The following is a 16,940-nucleotide window of genomic DNA, read 5'->3' as shown; positions in this document are numbered from 1 at the left end:
GACTTCCTGACTCCCAGCATTTGGAGGAGGAATGAACCAGTGAACAGGTCTCTCTCTCTCTCTCTCTCTCCCTTTCAGATAGAGAGAGATAGATAGATAGATAGATATTAGAATGACATACACATGCATATATATAGTGGAAAGTCATCTTGTTCCTTTTGTCACACCAGGAGGAGTTTGGCCAGAAATCACGAGCAAGAGGAAAAATTGAGAGTGATTAGATAAGAACTTCATTCTTGGGCATCTCTGATGAGTTACGCAACTACCCATACAATGTGTGTGTCTCTAGAATGTATAATATAAAAATAGCTGACTTCTTAAGTCTTTAGATGTTCCAGATTCTCCACCTAGAAGTGATAGTTCTCTTTCAATTGATGGTGATTATATTCAATTGTAGGAACCTTAATGGAGAAAAAAAAAATCTCTTTCTCATTTCTTCCTTTATCAACCAACCCACAGGATCTTCCACCTCCTCCCCTGCTGGATTTTTTCAAGGCTCATGTGGGCATCTGCAGCATGGAAACCAGCTGGCAGATTTCTTGAATCTGTTTGTTCTACTTTAACAGCCTCTTTACAAAAAGTTCCCCCGGAAGAGCCTGCTGCAGGTCGGGTCAGCATGAGAAAACAGCAGAATCAAAATTATCTGAGAGTCTAAGATGCCCAAATACCAAATGGGTATGAAGACAACCAAAAGGCAAAACTCAGTGTGGAGACTTTCAAGCATCTATCTTTGGGTAAAGGGTGCAACTTGGTGAAACACATCCAGAAACACATTTCACTTATTTTTTTATTCGGCTTGTAGAAATGGTCACCCATTTGCAGGTTGGAGCCAAATGATTGGGGCAAGCTTTAATGTCTGGTGGAACACAGCATTTGCTAAAGACTTTGGGAGCGTATCTTTGTCTCATGGTGAGAGTCCCGGGTGGAGCAACTTTGTTACTGCTTTGGGGGGCTGAGAGAAAATGATTAGGGAAGCATGGATGTGGAAGGAAGAGGACATAAAGGATTGTGGGGTAAAGAAAGACAGAGTAGCCAGTCTGGAAGATGGGAATGAGCCGGCTGCTTCCAAATTGCTTGAGGAGCTTGTTAAAAATAGAGATTTAGAAAACCCAACCGCAGAAATTTTGAGATAGTAACAAATTCTCTTGCTTGATTCTGCTATACCCTGATAAGTTTAAGAACTACAGGAGTAGTTAAAATGTAAGACTTGGAAGATTGGAATTCATCCATTATTCAAATATATGGTTATTAAGCATCATCTTCAGAAAAAGTTGCTTGGTTGTTCTGTGGGGTTTATAAATATGTATGAGACATAGGCTGTCTCAAATCTCTTTGAACATGAGGACTTGCTAGGTAGGCAGGTAAGTGGCAGACAGAAGTGCTCTCAGACGCCAGTTTACGACTCAGTGGGATAGAGAAAAAGAATGGGATTGTGAGGCCTGGAGAAAGTAGACAGACGCTTTAAATCAAGTAGAGAAAGAAGGGGAGACGGTGTGGCAGATCTCTCAGGCATGTTCCACAGTTCAGATGACCAAAACTTGGAGAAGCCAAATATTAAATCAACCTCATGAGTTTGTAGAAAAAAATTCTGTGAAAGCCTACAAGTATTACTTAAAACACTGTGTGATAAATGTCAGGAAATGATAGATACAGGGGCTGGCACTGTGGCGCAGCGGGTTAACGGCATCCCATATGGGCGCTGGTTTGAGACCTGACTGCTCCACTTCTGATCCAACTCTGTGCTATGGCCTGGGAAAGCAGTAGTGGATGGCCCAGGTCCTTGAGCCCCTGCACCCACATGGGAGACCTGGAAGAAGCTCTTGGCTCCTGGCTTCGGATCAGCGCAGCTCCAGGCATTGCGGCCAATTGAAGAGTGAACCATTGGATGGAAGACCTCTCTCTCTCTCTCTCTCCCTCTCCCTGTCTCTCAAGGAAGGAGGGAAGGAAGAAGACAAGAAAGGAAGGAAAGAATGAAAGAAGGGGAGGGGAGGGAAATGTGGGGGAATAGGAGGGGCACTTGGTGCTTATTTTAACTTCATGGAGGGGGCAGAGAAGTAAAATAACAAAATCTGACAAGCAGGTGAAATTCTCGGCTGTGAAGGGGCGGGCAGTGCTGCCAGAGAGCACACTGACCTACCTCCGCCCTTCTGGGTTTGCTGAGAGAGGGTTCTTTACTTTGCCTGAGGCACTGATGGGATTTTAGTGGGCAAGTCTGAACTTTGGAGGTCAGGTAGGAAGTAAAACTGGGAAGAGTTATTCTGCCATAAAAGCATAAAAAATACTTGAAGAAAGGAAGAGAGACAGAAAGAGAAAAGTGACAGCAAGATCCGGAGATGCCAGAGGCGCTCATGGGGAGGGGGCTTTAGGCACGCTCTGGGGTGGGGGTGGGGCGCGGAGACTGTGGCATCCAGGACACACTAACTCTCTGGCCACCTAAACTATCTGATCAGCTCGCATGGAGTTCCTCTCTTTCTTCCTAAATTTTCCATGGAGATTTTCACACCCAGGACATCTTCTTGTGGGAGATTTTGCAGGGCCACGCAAGGATGGGCTGGAGTTCTGTGAGTGGGTGGAACAGGGCTAGCCTGCGGCGATCCTGCTCCAGACAGAGCTTAGACTTGTAGATGGCCATCCACTCCACAGACATCCTCTGCGTCTCTGTGTGTCCACGACTGTACCAGGGCAGGAGAACAATGCCTTGCACAGAATACACCAGATGCCTGGAAACTCAGCCTAGCAGGGTGCCAGTAACAACGGAACACACACAAAGATGAGAAAACAGAGTGAAAGATGGGACGCGTGGACAGAGGCCCTGCCTGGGAACGCATGCAGAATGCTGAAGCAAAGACCTCCTTCCCACACAAATTTACAACCCCCCGGGGTGGGTGGGGTCCTCCACGGAGTGGCCTCCGCACAGGTGGGCTACAGACTATCACGCGCTCATTTCTTTCTCCCACAGAGCCTCTGCCTTTGGCCCACGGTGATGTCACGCTGCGTGTCAGTGGATAATAAACGTGCACGGAGCCCTTCTTTGTGTGGCGAAACAGTTGCTACCCAGAAAGATAAAATCAAGCTTGTCGCCGCAGAGGGCATTCATGGAGTCTGCTTCCCTGCGGTCGCTAAGGAAGAAGCAGCGAACCGCGGTTTGAAATCATTCCATATCACTGCCCAAAGGCCAGGAAGAAGGGTGAGGGAGGCTTCCGGGAGCCCCCTCGCCGTCCTGAGGGAGAGACGCACTCCTCCCTCCCCCGGGCTGGTGGATGATGACGTCCTTGTCTTGCCGGCGGTGCAAGGGCACCAGCTCAGGGAGCCCACGCTGCCGCGCGGCCGAACCCAGGTGCAGGGAGGGAGAAGAAGGAGCTCCATCTAGCGTTGTAACGAAACCAGACCGAGGGCCTCCCGAACCACTGACTCCCTTCCGAAGGGCAGCTCTCAGATCACGAAGGAAGAATGGCTGAAAAAGCCGGAGCTGTGGGAACTAAGAGCAGGGCGGACCTCGCCTTTGGCTGGGGTCAGACGCGGGATCAGAAGGACCATGGAGCTGTCCTCAGAGCGTGCTCCTCCGTGACTGCGCCCAGATGTCCTCCCAGGAGAGCAGACGCCAGCCCTTCACGCACGCGCCTTCGACGCTGTTACATCAAGGTCTGGTGATGTCCAGAGGCATCTGGGGAGGCACACCAACGGGGTCCTAAGACTTTGAGGGCATCTGTGCCTGTGTAGGGCTCGCGTGTCCTTCAGCTTCTGTCCATCAGGACAAACTCTTCCAAAGAAGGCACCGCAATGCACTCTCAGCACTCCCTGAGGAGACCCTTTTCTCCCGATCACCTGCAAGACTTGACGTCGTAAGTAATTTCATTTTGTTGTTCTGATGGCTATGGTATGATAGCTTGTGGTGTTTCCTGGTTGTTAGTGAAGTCAGCATATTTCTGTGTACTCACCGCTGTTTGGGTATTCTCTTTTGTGAATTACCTCATTGAGCAAAACTGTTGGGCAGGAGCTGACACAGTGGCGCAGTGGGTTAAACCCCCGGCCTGCAGTGCCAGCATCCCATATGGGCTCCAGTTCGAGTCCCGGCTGCTCCACTTCCAATCCAAGGCCCCTGCACCTGAGTGGGAGACCAGAAGAAGCTCCTGGCTCCTGGCTTCCGATCAGCTCAGCTCTGGCCTTTGCAGTCATTTGGGGAGTGAACCAGTGGATGGAAGACTCACTCTCTCTCTCTCTCTCTCTCTCTCTCTCTCTCTCTCTTAGTTCAATCCCCAGTGGAACAGAGGCTCTTATTTGTGATAGGGTCCAACTTTTAAATCTTCTATGATTTGTGTTTTCTGTGTCATATTTTAAAGATATTTCCTTATCCTGGGAACAAGAAGATGTCATCTTGTATTGCTTTACCATTTAAAAAAAAAATTGTCTTTTGCATTTAGTTCTGAATCTCCAGAAACTAAAGGTGGCAGTCAATTTTTAATTTTTTTTGCACATGACTTTCCACTTGTCCCACTTCTGCTACGGGAAAGACAGTCCTCTTTCCCTTGTTTTAAAGTACTCTGCTTACCATAAATCAAGCCCATTGTGCGTGAGTCTGTTTTGGAATCCTCAGTTCTCTTCTGCTGCCCATCACGACTGTCCTAATCACCAGGACTGATGTGTCTGTGTATCCTGGACAGCACATCCTCTCATCTGGTTCTTCAAGATTACTTTGGCCATTCTTAAGCCTTTGCATTTCCATATAAAATTTAGAATGACATCTTTGTTATAAAACAGGAGCTGCAAGAGAATTGACGTCTTTATAACATGAAGTACGCAATCAGTAAACATGACATGTATTTCTATTTAAATAAATCTTATTTCATTTTTCTCAATAATGCTTCATTATTTCACAGAAGGATCTTGGACACCTTTTCTCAGATTTATTTCTAGGTATTTTTTTATGCTTCTGAAAATGTTTCTTTTTTATTTTATTTTTGGAAAGGTTTTAGGTTTACAGAAAAAGTAAGTGGCGATATGGAGATTTCCCTACCCTATCACACACACACACACACACACACACACACACATTCTCACCCGTATCAACATCCCCCACCACAGTGGTATACTTAATTAGCCAACATTGACACATCACTATGACACAAAGGCCACAGTTTACTCAGATTCACTCTTTTTTTGTTTAAAAAGATTTCTTTATTTGAAAGTCAGAGTTACACAGAGAGAGGAGGGGGCGGTCTTCCATTCGATCGTTCACTCCCCAGTTGGCCACAATGGCCGGAGCTGCTCCAATCTGAAACCAGGAGCCAGGAGCTTCCTCTGGGTCTCCCACGTGGGTGCAGGGGCCCAAGGACTCGGGCCGTCTTCCGCTGCTTTCACAGGCCACAGCAGAGAGCTGGATCAGAAGTGGAGCAGCCGGGACTCGAACTGGTGCCCATATGAGATGCTGGCGCTTCAGGCCAGGGCGTTAACCCACTGCGCCACAGCACCAGCCTCCAAATTCACTCTTGATGTGATATGTTCTACAGGTTTTGAAAAATGTACAATGACATGTATCCATCATTATAATTTAATGCAGAGTTATCTTCTCTGTCCTAAAACTCTTGTCCTGGGCAATCACACATCCTTTTACTGTCTCCACAGTTTTGTATGCTCTACACTGTCCTATAATTGGAATCATAAAAAATGGCTTCTTTTACTTAAAAATATGCATTTCAGGTTCCCCCATGGAAACTTTTCATGGTATGATGGATCATCTCTCAGCCCGGAACAATAGTCCATCATCTGGATGGACTACAGGTTGTTTATCCACTCCTGGACCAAAGGACATCTTGGTTGCTTCCCGGTGTGGGCAATATGGATAAAGCTGTTATAAATATCTGTCTGCAAATCTGTGTGTGGACAAAAGTTTTCGGCTCTTTTGTGTGAATATCAAGAAGCAGGATTGGAACTGCTCAATCCTATGGCAAGAGTAGGTTAAGTTGTATAAGAAACTGCCAAACTGTCTTCCAAAATGGCTGGACCATTTTGCATCTCTACCAGCGACAAATGAGTTTCTGCTGCTCCACAGTGTTAGCATTTGCTGCTGTCAGTGTCTTGGAGTTTACCCATTCCTGCAATTGTGTGCTGGTATCTTATTTTAATTTGCAATTCACTGATGACATAGGATGTTAAGCATCTTCTAATGTGCTTGTTTGCTACTTTTATATCTTCTTTGGTGAGGTGTATGTCCAAGTCTTTTGACTATTTTTTATTCAAGTTGTTTGTTTCATATTTTGAGTTTATGAGTTTTTTTTTTTTATTTGAAAGTCAGAGTTACACAGAGAGAGGAGAGGCAGAGAAGAAAGAGACAGAGAGCAAAAGAGAGAACTTCCATCTACTGATTCACTCCCCAAATGACTGCAACAGCCAGGGCTGAACCAGGCCAAAGCTGGAAGCCAGGAACTCCTGTGTCTCCCACTGGGCCTGAGTGCCTGGACCATCATTAGCTGTTTTCCCAGGCACATTATAAGGAAGCTGGGTGGGAAATGGAGCAGCTGAGACTGGAAGCAGAGCCCTGAGATGGGATGCAGCACCTCAAGCAGCATCTTACCCTGCCCCCTTTGCTTCTGCTTTTGTCCTCCATTCTTTTTCTACCTTTTGTGATTTTTTAAAGTTATTTATCTTAGATACAAGAGAGACAGTGACACACAGAGCTCTCACCAACTCCAAATGCCTGCAACAGCCATGTGGACCAGGGCTAGATCCAGAACCCAGAAACATAATCTAGGTCTCCCATGCAGGAGGTAGGAACCCAAATACTTGAATCCTCACTAAGATCTCCCAGAATCTGCATTGGTGAGAAGCTGTAGCCAGGAGCCAAGGCCAGGAATTGAATGTGGGCATTCCAGTGTGGCATGTGGACATCTTAACTGCTAGGCTAAATGCCTGCTCCCCTCTTATGGTTTTAATGGGACATTTTCTATTGTTTTATTTTCTCTGTTTTCTTATCTATTAATTGTACCTCTTCTTTTTTTAAAATTTATTTACATATTTGAAAGGTAAAGTTACAAAGGCAGAGGCGGAGAGATGTTTTCCATTCACTGGTTCACTCCCTAGTTGGCTGCAATGGCTGGAGCTGCGCCGATCCAAAGCCAGGAGCCAGGAGCCAGAAGCTGCCTCCAGGTCTCCCACATGGGTGCAGGGGCCCAAGAACTTGGGCCATCTTCTACTGCTTTCCCAGGCCATAGCAGAGAGCTGGATCGGAAGTGGAGCAGCCGGGACTCGAACCAGCTCCCATATGGGATGCCAGCACTGCAGCTTTCCCTGCTACGCCACAGCGCCAAGGCCCCAAATCCACTGTTAAATAACACTATCCCACTCCACAGTAAACAACTTATAACCATAAAATATTTGTAATTCCTCCTTGTCATCCCTTGAATATTATTGCTGTCATTCACTTCACTTATATGTAAGCATGTGTACAAATATATGTGTATGCATACAAAGTCAAGTATATTTTGTGTTATTACTTTTGAACGAATTGGTACCTGATCAACTAAGAATAAGAAAAATATAAAACTGGAAACTTTTTAAAAGAATAGAAAAAATAAGTTTTTACTTTGAACTCTCCTTATTCCTTCTCTGATGCCTCCTTTCTTTAAGGAGAGCCGTGCTCTGACCTATGCAATTTTCCTTCTGCCTGAGAAACCTCCTTTAGCATTTTTTGCACAGCAGGTCTACAGCAACAGATTCCCTCAGTTTCACAGGATGCATGATTCTAGCTGGGGTTTCATTTCTCTCAACTGTTTGAATGTTTCACCTCAATCTCTTCTTGCTTACAGTTTCTGAATAGAAATTGGGTGTAATTCTCTCTTTTGCTTGTCTACAGGTCAGGTGTTTTTTGATGCTTGCTTCTTCAAGATGTTTTATTTACCTTAGATTTTCTGCAGTTTGATTATGACCTGTCCAAGTGTTGAGCTTGGGTTTGTTTGTTTTGGCATTTGTGCTGCTTGACATTAATTCTGGAAATTCTTAGTGATTATCCCTTCCAATGTTTCCTCTGTTCTTTTCTCTCTTTCTTCTCCTTTTCATATCCCCATCAGTCTTGTGCTATGCCTGCTGATGTCATCAGTTCTCAGATATTCTGTCTTGGGTCCCCCTACTCTTTTTTTAAAAATTTGGATATTTCTATTAAGATAGTCTCAAGCTTAGAGATTTTTCTCTAACCTGTGGCCTGTCTACCAATGAGTCCATCAAAGTTATTCTTCATTCTGTTAGTGTCTTCACCTCCAGCAATTCTTTTTGATTATTCTTAGGATTCCTGTTTCTCTGCTTATGCCATCCATCTGTTCTTGCATGTTGTCTACTTTTTTCATTAAAGCCTCTGCCATATTAGTCATAGTTGTTTTAAATTCCCAATGTGATAATTCCAAAATCTGCAACCTATCTATGTCTGGTTCTGATGCTTGTTCTATCGCTTCAAGCTGTCTTTTCTTTTCTTTTTTTCCTTTTAGTATGCCTTGTGATTTTTCTTGATAGGTAAACATGCTGTAAGCAAAAGGAGCCTGACCTTGACACCCATGGAGCTTTCTGCCTGTGGGTTTTTGCTCTGATAAATTGTGATTTTCTATTATTTGTCTCTGTGACCTTCCAATTCCAAGGGCAACAGTTTTCCATGTGGTCTCATTTCTGACAGATCTAAAAAGAACTGATTTTGTGGTTTGTTCATCCTATTAGTTGCAATCTGGAATTTTTAAATGTTTATAGTTGTTATTACTGACATATATATGGGTGTTATCACATTAACTCTTTGTTCCAATTTTTCTTCTAGTGTTTTTTCTTGACTTCATTCAGATTAACTGAGATTCTCAGTAATTGTCCTAAATTTTTTGGCATTTGAATTTTTTTTCTTCTTCTTTTCGCTATATGTCTATATCTGTATTTCTATTTTTTTTTAACTTGGGATTCATTTGGATTCTTATTCTGTAGGTTCATTTGTTTCAGTGGTGTTGGATAATTCTCATTCATTATCTTCTGAAATATTGCTTTTAACCTACATTTCCTCTCAACTTCTAAATTAAATTTATTTAAATTCTACTTAAATTTAGTTAATTTAAATTTACTTAATTTTACTTAAATTTATTTAATTTACTGAAATTAGATTTTCTCAGCATGTCCTTTATGTTTCATCTTCATTTGTCATTACTCCATCCTTTTGTATCTTTCTAATTCATTCTTCACATTTTCTTCTAACATATTTCCAGTTCACCAGTTCTCTTTAGCCGTGTGTAATTGGATGTTAAAACAATTCAATTTACTGTTAATATTTTTCAGTTCTAGAATTTCTACTTAAAAAAATGTGTGCAGATTATAAAATTATACTTTAAACTGTTGGAGGTTAACACGTAATACCTGTACATTTTTATGGGATATGGTACAGTATTTCAACACATATATATATAAATGAACTGACAAAATTGAGCAACTTTTCTGTTCCCTTATTTTGTGTGTTTGCAGCCTCCCAGCACCATTCTTCCTGTTCGTTGTACAGTGTACAGTGCACTGTTGTGGACTGGAGTCACCCCACGGTGCAGGGGAGCTCTAGAACCTGTTAGTTCTACCTGACTGTGTTTTGGTACCAGTTCTCTAGCCTCCTCTTACCCTTCTCAGCTTTGACTGATCACTATTTTTATATCTGAGATTGGCTATTATAGGTTGAGACTGACTATTTTTTTATCTTCCACATATGAGTAAGAATTTGCAGTATTTCTTTTTCTGTGTACTTATTTACTGTTCCATCCATTTTGCCAAAAATGTCAACATTTCATTCTTTTTTGTGGCTGAATAATGTTGCATTATATAAACATACTGTGCTTTCTTTATCCATTCACCCACTAGACTTCCTGGGGTTTGCATCTTCTTATTCTTGATCTTATAATTCTAATTATATTTTCAAACATCATATTTATATGTAATTTTTTCCATTTTTTAACCAGCCTTTCTCAGTGAATGGACTGGTCTTATTTATCTAGTTTCCCATTTTGGATGTTGGAAGTCCACAATTATGGTTCTTTTAAGCTAATTGTTTTAAGGTATTTTTAAGGTGGAAATAAGGCTTAGAAAAAGAAAGAAATGATAGAATTCCATCTAAGTTCAAACGATAATCATATGAGTGGAAAATACTGGTTTGAATAATTGCCCTAAATAGTTAGCCTTATTAAATTGGCATAGCATATTAAATAGAAACATAATTAATTTTTTATCACTACAAATACAGTTTTAGTCTGCTTGAGTATTGGCTCACTTGGATAAAGTTGGACATCATGGGACCAGTCTGGTTTTGCTAGACAGACCTTGGTCTGGCTTGGTTTTTAAGTCTAAAAACTATAAATCTACTAGCAGATATGACAATATTGTCTTCCATTAGTACCCCACCCTCACCCAAGTCATTTCCTAAAACAAAAGTATTTGATATATTTTTCTCTTATTTAGAAAACACTTAGATGGAGATATGCTCAAAAAAAATCACCCTATGGGTGTTGGTTTGAGTCCTGGCTGCTCCATTTCTGATCCATTTCCCTGCTAATGCACCTGGGAAAGCAGCAGAAGATGGCCCAAGTGCTTGGAGCCCTGCACATAAGTGGGAGACCCAGAAGAAGCTCCTGGCTCCTGGCTTCATATCAGCCCAGCTCAAATTGTTGTGACCATTTGGGGAGTGAGCCAGAGGATGGACGTTTCCTCTCTCTCTCTTTCTCTCTCTCTCTCTCCACCCCATAACTCTGCTGTTCAAATAAATAAATAACTCTTAAAGAAAAAAAAAAAAGACTACTATAAGTTCATTTTATGGTCTTGACTTTCCTACCCACTGATTAATTTATAGGCCAGGCAACGTGTGATATTTGTCATTCTAATGAATAAAACACAGCTTACTACCAGCAATTTCATTTGATATGAGGATCATTAATCTTGTAGTAGATATAAAAGTGGATTTTCACACTTTCTCTTTGTATACGTATATTTAGTGAAGGCAGATAGAAGAACAAAACCACTAACAGGACAAGGGAGAGTTGGCCTTTAGCCTTTATATTTTGTGAGTTATTCTTAAAGTTTAGGAAGTATAGTGTAGGGCAAGTTTTTTATGCTTACTGAGGATAATTTAAGATCCTGTATCTACATGCTAATTGTGTGTTTGAAAGGAAGTGTTTGGGCCGGTGCCGCGCTCACTAGGCTAATCCTTCGCCTTGCAGCGCCAGCACACTGGGTTCTAATCCCGGTTGGGGCACCGGATTCTGTCCCGGTTGCCCCTCTTCCAGGCCAGCTCTGCTGTGGCCAGGGAGTGCAGTGGAGGATGGCCCAAGTACTTGGGCCCTGCACCCCATGGGAGACCAGGATAAGTACCTGACTCCTGCCTTCGGATCAGCGCGGTGCGCCGGCCACAGCGCGCCAGTCGTGGCGGCCATTGGAGGGTGAACCAACGGCAAAGGAAGACCTTTCTCTCTGTCTCTCTCTCTCACTGTCCACTCTGCCTGTCAAAATAAATAAATAAATAAATAAATAAAAGGAAATGTTTGTGTCTTGTATTACCAGGACTCACCTGAATTTAAATCCATGTTAATAAAAATGAAAATGAAAGAGAAGGGATATACAACTTAAATTTAGATGAAATAAAATCTGTATTTTAAAATCTACAAAACAGTTCCTAGAATTAAAGTTAAATTGAGCAAGTCACAGGATACAAGACTAACAAGCAAAAGTCAATTATATTTTTATATACTTGAATGAATACATAGAAGCCAAAATTAAAAACACAATATTATTTATAATCACTGAAAAAAATTAGGTATAAATTTAATAAAACATATATGCTGAAAATGGAAAGTACTGATGGAAGAAACTTAAGAGTTTTTTTTAAAGATTTATTTGTTTATTTATTTGAAAGTCAGAGTTACACAGAGAGAGGAGAGGCAGAGAGAGAGAGGTCTTCCATCCGCTGGTTCACTCCCCAATTGGCTACAGTGGCTGGAGCCGTGCCAATCCGAAGCCAGGAGCCAGGAGCCTCCTCCGGGTCTCCCACGCGGTGCAGGGGCCCAAGGACTGGGCCATCCTCCACTGCTCTCTCAGGCCACAGCAGAGAGCTGGATCAGAAGAGGAGCAGCCGGGACTAGAATTGACACCCATATGGATGCCCGCGCTTCAGGCCAGGGCGTTAACCTGCTATGCCACAGCACCAGCCCCAGAAATTTAAGAGTTTTAAGATGGAGAGATGTATTATGTTCATGGACTAGAAGACCAACATAGTAAACACGCCAACCCTCCCCAAATCTAACTCTACTTTTTAAAAGTAATATTTGGGCCCCTGATTTTATTCTCCTTTCTTCAAAATCTTTATACAACATTCTAATAAGTAGCGAATTAAGATAAGTTATGTTTGTAAGTCTATTCTTCACAACTTGATAATAGGGACTCTACAAAATATCTGCAAAGCTCCCTAGCAGAGGAAGCGGGTGGGGGTGTGCAATTTGGGTTCAGATAGGAAGCATTGTGTACAACCATTCCTGAAAGTGGTATTTTTCTCAAAGTGTTTGTTTTTAAATGCTCTTAAGTCAACAGGAGTCAGAGATGCCAGGCAGGCTTAGAGACGGGATGCTTGCAAGTGAAGAGTAGAAAGAGGTCTCCTGGGAGCAATAAAGGAAAGTGAGGGTAACAGTGAAGAGTTCTGAATGGGAAGAATATGCTCAAAAGGCAAGGTGTGGGGAGGGTGGCTTACACTTCAAACTCAGTGGGTCCAAACAGGCAGCACTTGATAAAATTAGAGGGTATTTTATCTTCTTACCCAGCACACAGACATAGCTAATCTCTTTTGTAGTTTTCATGAATCTCTGAGTAGCATTTGTTGAGGTGAAAAAGAGCTCCATTGAATACAATGGATATTTACCATAGAATTCTTAAAGGGAAAATATCCTGTTTCAACAATGTAATTGCTGCCTGATTATCTTGTCTTTTGTTACCAAGTGAACAAAATACAAGTTATTTGTTTTCCAGTGTTCTATGGTGTTCTAACAATATTTGCACTATCCCCAAAGGGATAATTGGATAAAGACAAAAGTGGGAAAATCTTGGGCTTTGTCAACAGACAGGACTGGGTTGGAATTACAATGTGAAGACTCTACCTCCCAGAACTTGGGTGTTTCCAGGTGGAGACAATAAGATCTTCTGTAACTACTGTGGGGATAAGAACTACGTGTACAGAAGTTTCTAGCATAGTGTCTGACACACTGCTGGCATGTAAATACCCTAACTATTATATATTAGTATTTGGGGGATCCTTAGTGTCACAATGCTCATTATAAAATGTAAGTTTTTGGGTGCTTTGATCTTCTGGGCCAGTCAGTCCAACGGAGACTGGTTACTATCATGACTGACCTCAGCAAGAAGTCATCTCACTTCACAAAGCTGCATCCTGGAATGGAGCCCATATATATTTCCCAAAACAAACTGGAAACCTCACATAGTAATGATCCGTATTAAGATAAAGGAAGAAAAAATGCACTACAGAGGCCAGTGTTGTGGCACAGGTTAAGCCACCACCCATAATATTGGCATTCCAAGGTTTATTAGGGAAGGGACATCCATAAGAATGGATGGGGCCTGCGCCACTGCTCACTAGGCTAATCCTCCGCCTTGCGGCGCCGGCACACCGGGTTCTAGTCCCGGTTGGGGTGGGGGCACCGGATTCTGTCCCGGTTGCCCCTCTTCCAGGCCAGCTCTCTGCTGTGCCCGGGAGTACAGTGGAGGATGGCCCAAGTACTTGGGCCCTGCACCCTGTGGAAGACCAGGATAAGTACCTGGCTCCTGCCATCAGATTGGCGCGGTGCGCCGGCCGCGGCGGCCATTGGAGGGTGAACCAACGGCAAAAGGAAGACCTTTCTCTTTGTCCACTCTGCCGGTCAAAAAAAAAAAAAAAAAAAAAAAAAGAATGGATGGGCACCTCTCCAGACAGAACCTGAGAAGAAAGCCCAGTCGCTCAGACTTGGGGAGAGCGAGGTTACATGGTTGAGTGGAGAGATTACACCTGGGCAGGCCAGGTGGGTGGCTCAGCAGAGAGGCAGAGGGCTGAGCTGCAGTCTGGTTGAGGCCGGGGGTTTTTAAGGAGATGGGTCTTGCTTCCCCACCTCTGCTCCTCTTGGAACAAAGGACTCTTTTGGATGTTAATAGAAAAACTCCTATCTGAGTTTTCCCCCTGAAGTTATCAGACAGGAGGAAGCCTGGATGGCGCCACCCTGAGTTAGAGGAAGGGTGAGCAAGACCCCCTGGAGAATCAGGATGGGAGCAGGGTATTTGAAATGCAGATACTGGGCTGCATCTGGAAGGTTATCAGGCAGAAGGGGCAGGGACCCCCACCTGGCAGGTTATCCGGTAGAAGGGGGCACGGCAGGATGCAGATACTGGGCTGCCCCTGAAACGTTATCGGGGTGACTTTGAGATGCAGATGCATATGCTGGACATAGACGTCTTCTCTTTAGGCCTTTGTCACACACACATAAGCTCATATCTGACTTCCTACCTAACAGACTGAAAGTGAAGCAACCAGGACTCGAACACACACTCATATGGAATGCCAGCCTCACAGGCAGCAGCTTAACCTGCTGCTCCATACGAGCCCTAAATAAATAAGTAAATAAATCTTAAAACAAATACACTATGGAAACGTTTTCTTCTAGAAACCCAAATTTTGTTTATCCATGCAGCAGTCATAAAATAATCCTAGATTTGCTCAGAATACTGCAGGAAGTAATAGCAAAAGTCATACATATTGTTGTCCCTTAGAAATGGAGGTTTTTCCACTTACCAAATCCCCAAAACTTACCCTAGTGCTTTGAGTCACTTTAGTATTCCAGGACTTTACTAGACATCTCCAATTTTTGTGAGGTTAAAGGACACTTTATTACTAACAGTCTTTATGGTGGAAAGAAAGGAGTAGTTCCTTGAAGAGGTGCCGCTGGTGGTTCTCTCACCGCTGAGGCCAATATTATATTACCCTCCTAGCAATCAGCTGTTGGTCGTGCAGGGTCTCCTTTTGTTAACCAGATCCCGGTGTTCTCTCTCTGCAGCTCTTGTTCATGCACTTTGTTATTAAGACTTCTCTCAGGTTCCCATGGAGTTTGAGAACCCCGTGAACCCTGCAACATTTGGCCATACTGAGCCTGCTTGTCATGTTCCAGTGACAGTGGAAACACTTCGTATTACAATTTTAAAAAGAGAACAGCAGGGAAAGTTTAGAAAGAACAAGTTCTCAGGGAAATCCAATTAGCTGGGAAGATTTAATTTTCATAAAAATATTGCCTTTACCCCGTGTTCTCTCTGAGGACTGCTCTGTAAATGAACTATGCCTGTGGAAGACAAAAGCAGTGAAATTTGACTACAGAAAAGATCTGCTAGTTTTAGGAGTTAAGGAAAGAAACCGTGACTCCAGCTTTTTTCATGATCATAAATAGTGATTACCTAGGCCCATAAAACTTGACAGTGGAAGAGACCTTGGAGATCATAAAATCCAGTCCCTGCCTTTTTCTGAGGATGAAACAGAACCCTGTTGGTATAACCAGATTTTCCCATGGTCACAGAAATATTTAGTACCAAGCTGAAGACAAAAACACAGGAAGAGCCCTCATCTGTGGCCTGGGCTCTTTTTACCATTATAACAGCCACTTTGGGTCACCATATAGGTCCAAATATGAATTTTAATAGTAATCCCCTGTTGCATGTCCATTAAGAGATTTGTTAGGGCTCAGGACATACCACCCTAAAATATGACCAAAGGAGACCAGAATATGCCAACGCCAAAGTATATTTCTCTGGCATATTTCTTTCTTTCTTTCTTTCTTTTAAATCACAAAAACAAAGAGAGAAGAGAGAGAGAGAGAGAAACCTTCCATCAGCTGGTTTGCTCGTCAGATGGTCACAAGGACTGGGGCTTAGACAGGCCAAAGCCAGGAGCCAGGAGCTTCTTTTGAGTCTCCCACATGGGTGCAGGGGCCCAAGTACTTGGGCCATCTTCTGCTGCTTTCCCAGGAGCATTAGCAGGGAGCGGGATCGGAAGTGGAGCAGCCAGGACTTGAACCAGTGCCCACAAGGGATGCTGGCACTGCAGGTGGAGGCCTAACATTCTACATCACAGAACCAGCCCTTGGCATATTTCAAGATGGCTGTTCTGAGAACCTTCAGTAGCTCTGAAAAACTGTGCTTTTGCAAAAGAAATTTATATTTTTAAAGGAAATTTACACTAGCAAAGGTATCTCTATGGGGAAGAGGTTACTGTGACGTTTTATCTGCATAACAACACAATGTTTATTTACCATACAGTTCCTCCCTTCCCCATTGCATAACTTGTCTCCACCACCCCCCTAGAAGCCCCAAGTCCCTACTCTTTCTGGAGCTCAGAATGTTCTATATGTTTCCCTCATCTGACCCTTCTTCTGCAAGTCCCATATTTTGTGGAACTCTCATGCATATTATTAAATTACATTACATTTAACCTAAAGCTGCTTCTGTACAAATTTTAACCTTGACCTGAAGTTTTCCCCACACATAATGAACTACAACCAAACTTGATGTGTATAATCCACTCCTGAAACAAGTATTGGAGTCTCAGCCAGCCACAAGTGTTTCCACTGTTCAGATCAGTTCAAAAAAGACAGACATGAGCTATAAAAAATCAGGCTACCTGTGTACCTCCCTTGCATTTTCTGTATGTCATATCCTTTTCTCTAACTGTACATATATTCTCTATCCCTGTGGAAAGGTGGAACATTCTAGACTGCTGCATGATTGTAGAATTCCAAATAAAACCAATGAACAGCTACAAAAGTAGATGTCCTGTAATTTTCTCTTTTAATACTATGTACATAATTAAATATGGTTTTTCCTCTTGTTAATCTATCTTATGTCAATTTAATGCACAGACCAACCAAAGAACCTAGAAG

General features: G+C 42.9%; 1 long non-coding RNA gene across 2 annotated transcripts in view; it reads left to right on the top strand.

Moving 5' to 3' along the window:
* Nucleotides 1-2,350: 2,350 nt before the first annotated feature.
* Nucleotides 2,351-16,940, top strand: part of LOC138849368 (uncharacterized) — a 42,145-nt gene continuing 27,555 nt past the window's right edge. The window contains exon 1 of one of the 2 annotated variants that reach the window (XR_011388139.1): nucleotides 2,351-3,842. This is a non-coding gene — a long non-coding RNA (uncharacterized lncRNA). The remainder of the gene's footprint in view (nucleotides 3,843-16,940) is intronic. The other variant, XR_011388138.1, reaches the window with a different exon arrangement.

The sequence above is a fragment of the Oryctolagus cuniculus genome, chromosome 4, assembly GCF_964237555.1.
Source record: "Oryctolagus cuniculus chromosome 4, mOryCun1.1, whole genome shotgun sequence".
NCBI lineage: Eukaryota > Metazoa > Chordata > Mammalia > Lagomorpha > Leporidae > Oryctolagus > Oryctolagus cuniculus.
This window is presented reverse-complemented; position numbering and strand designations above follow the sequence as displayed.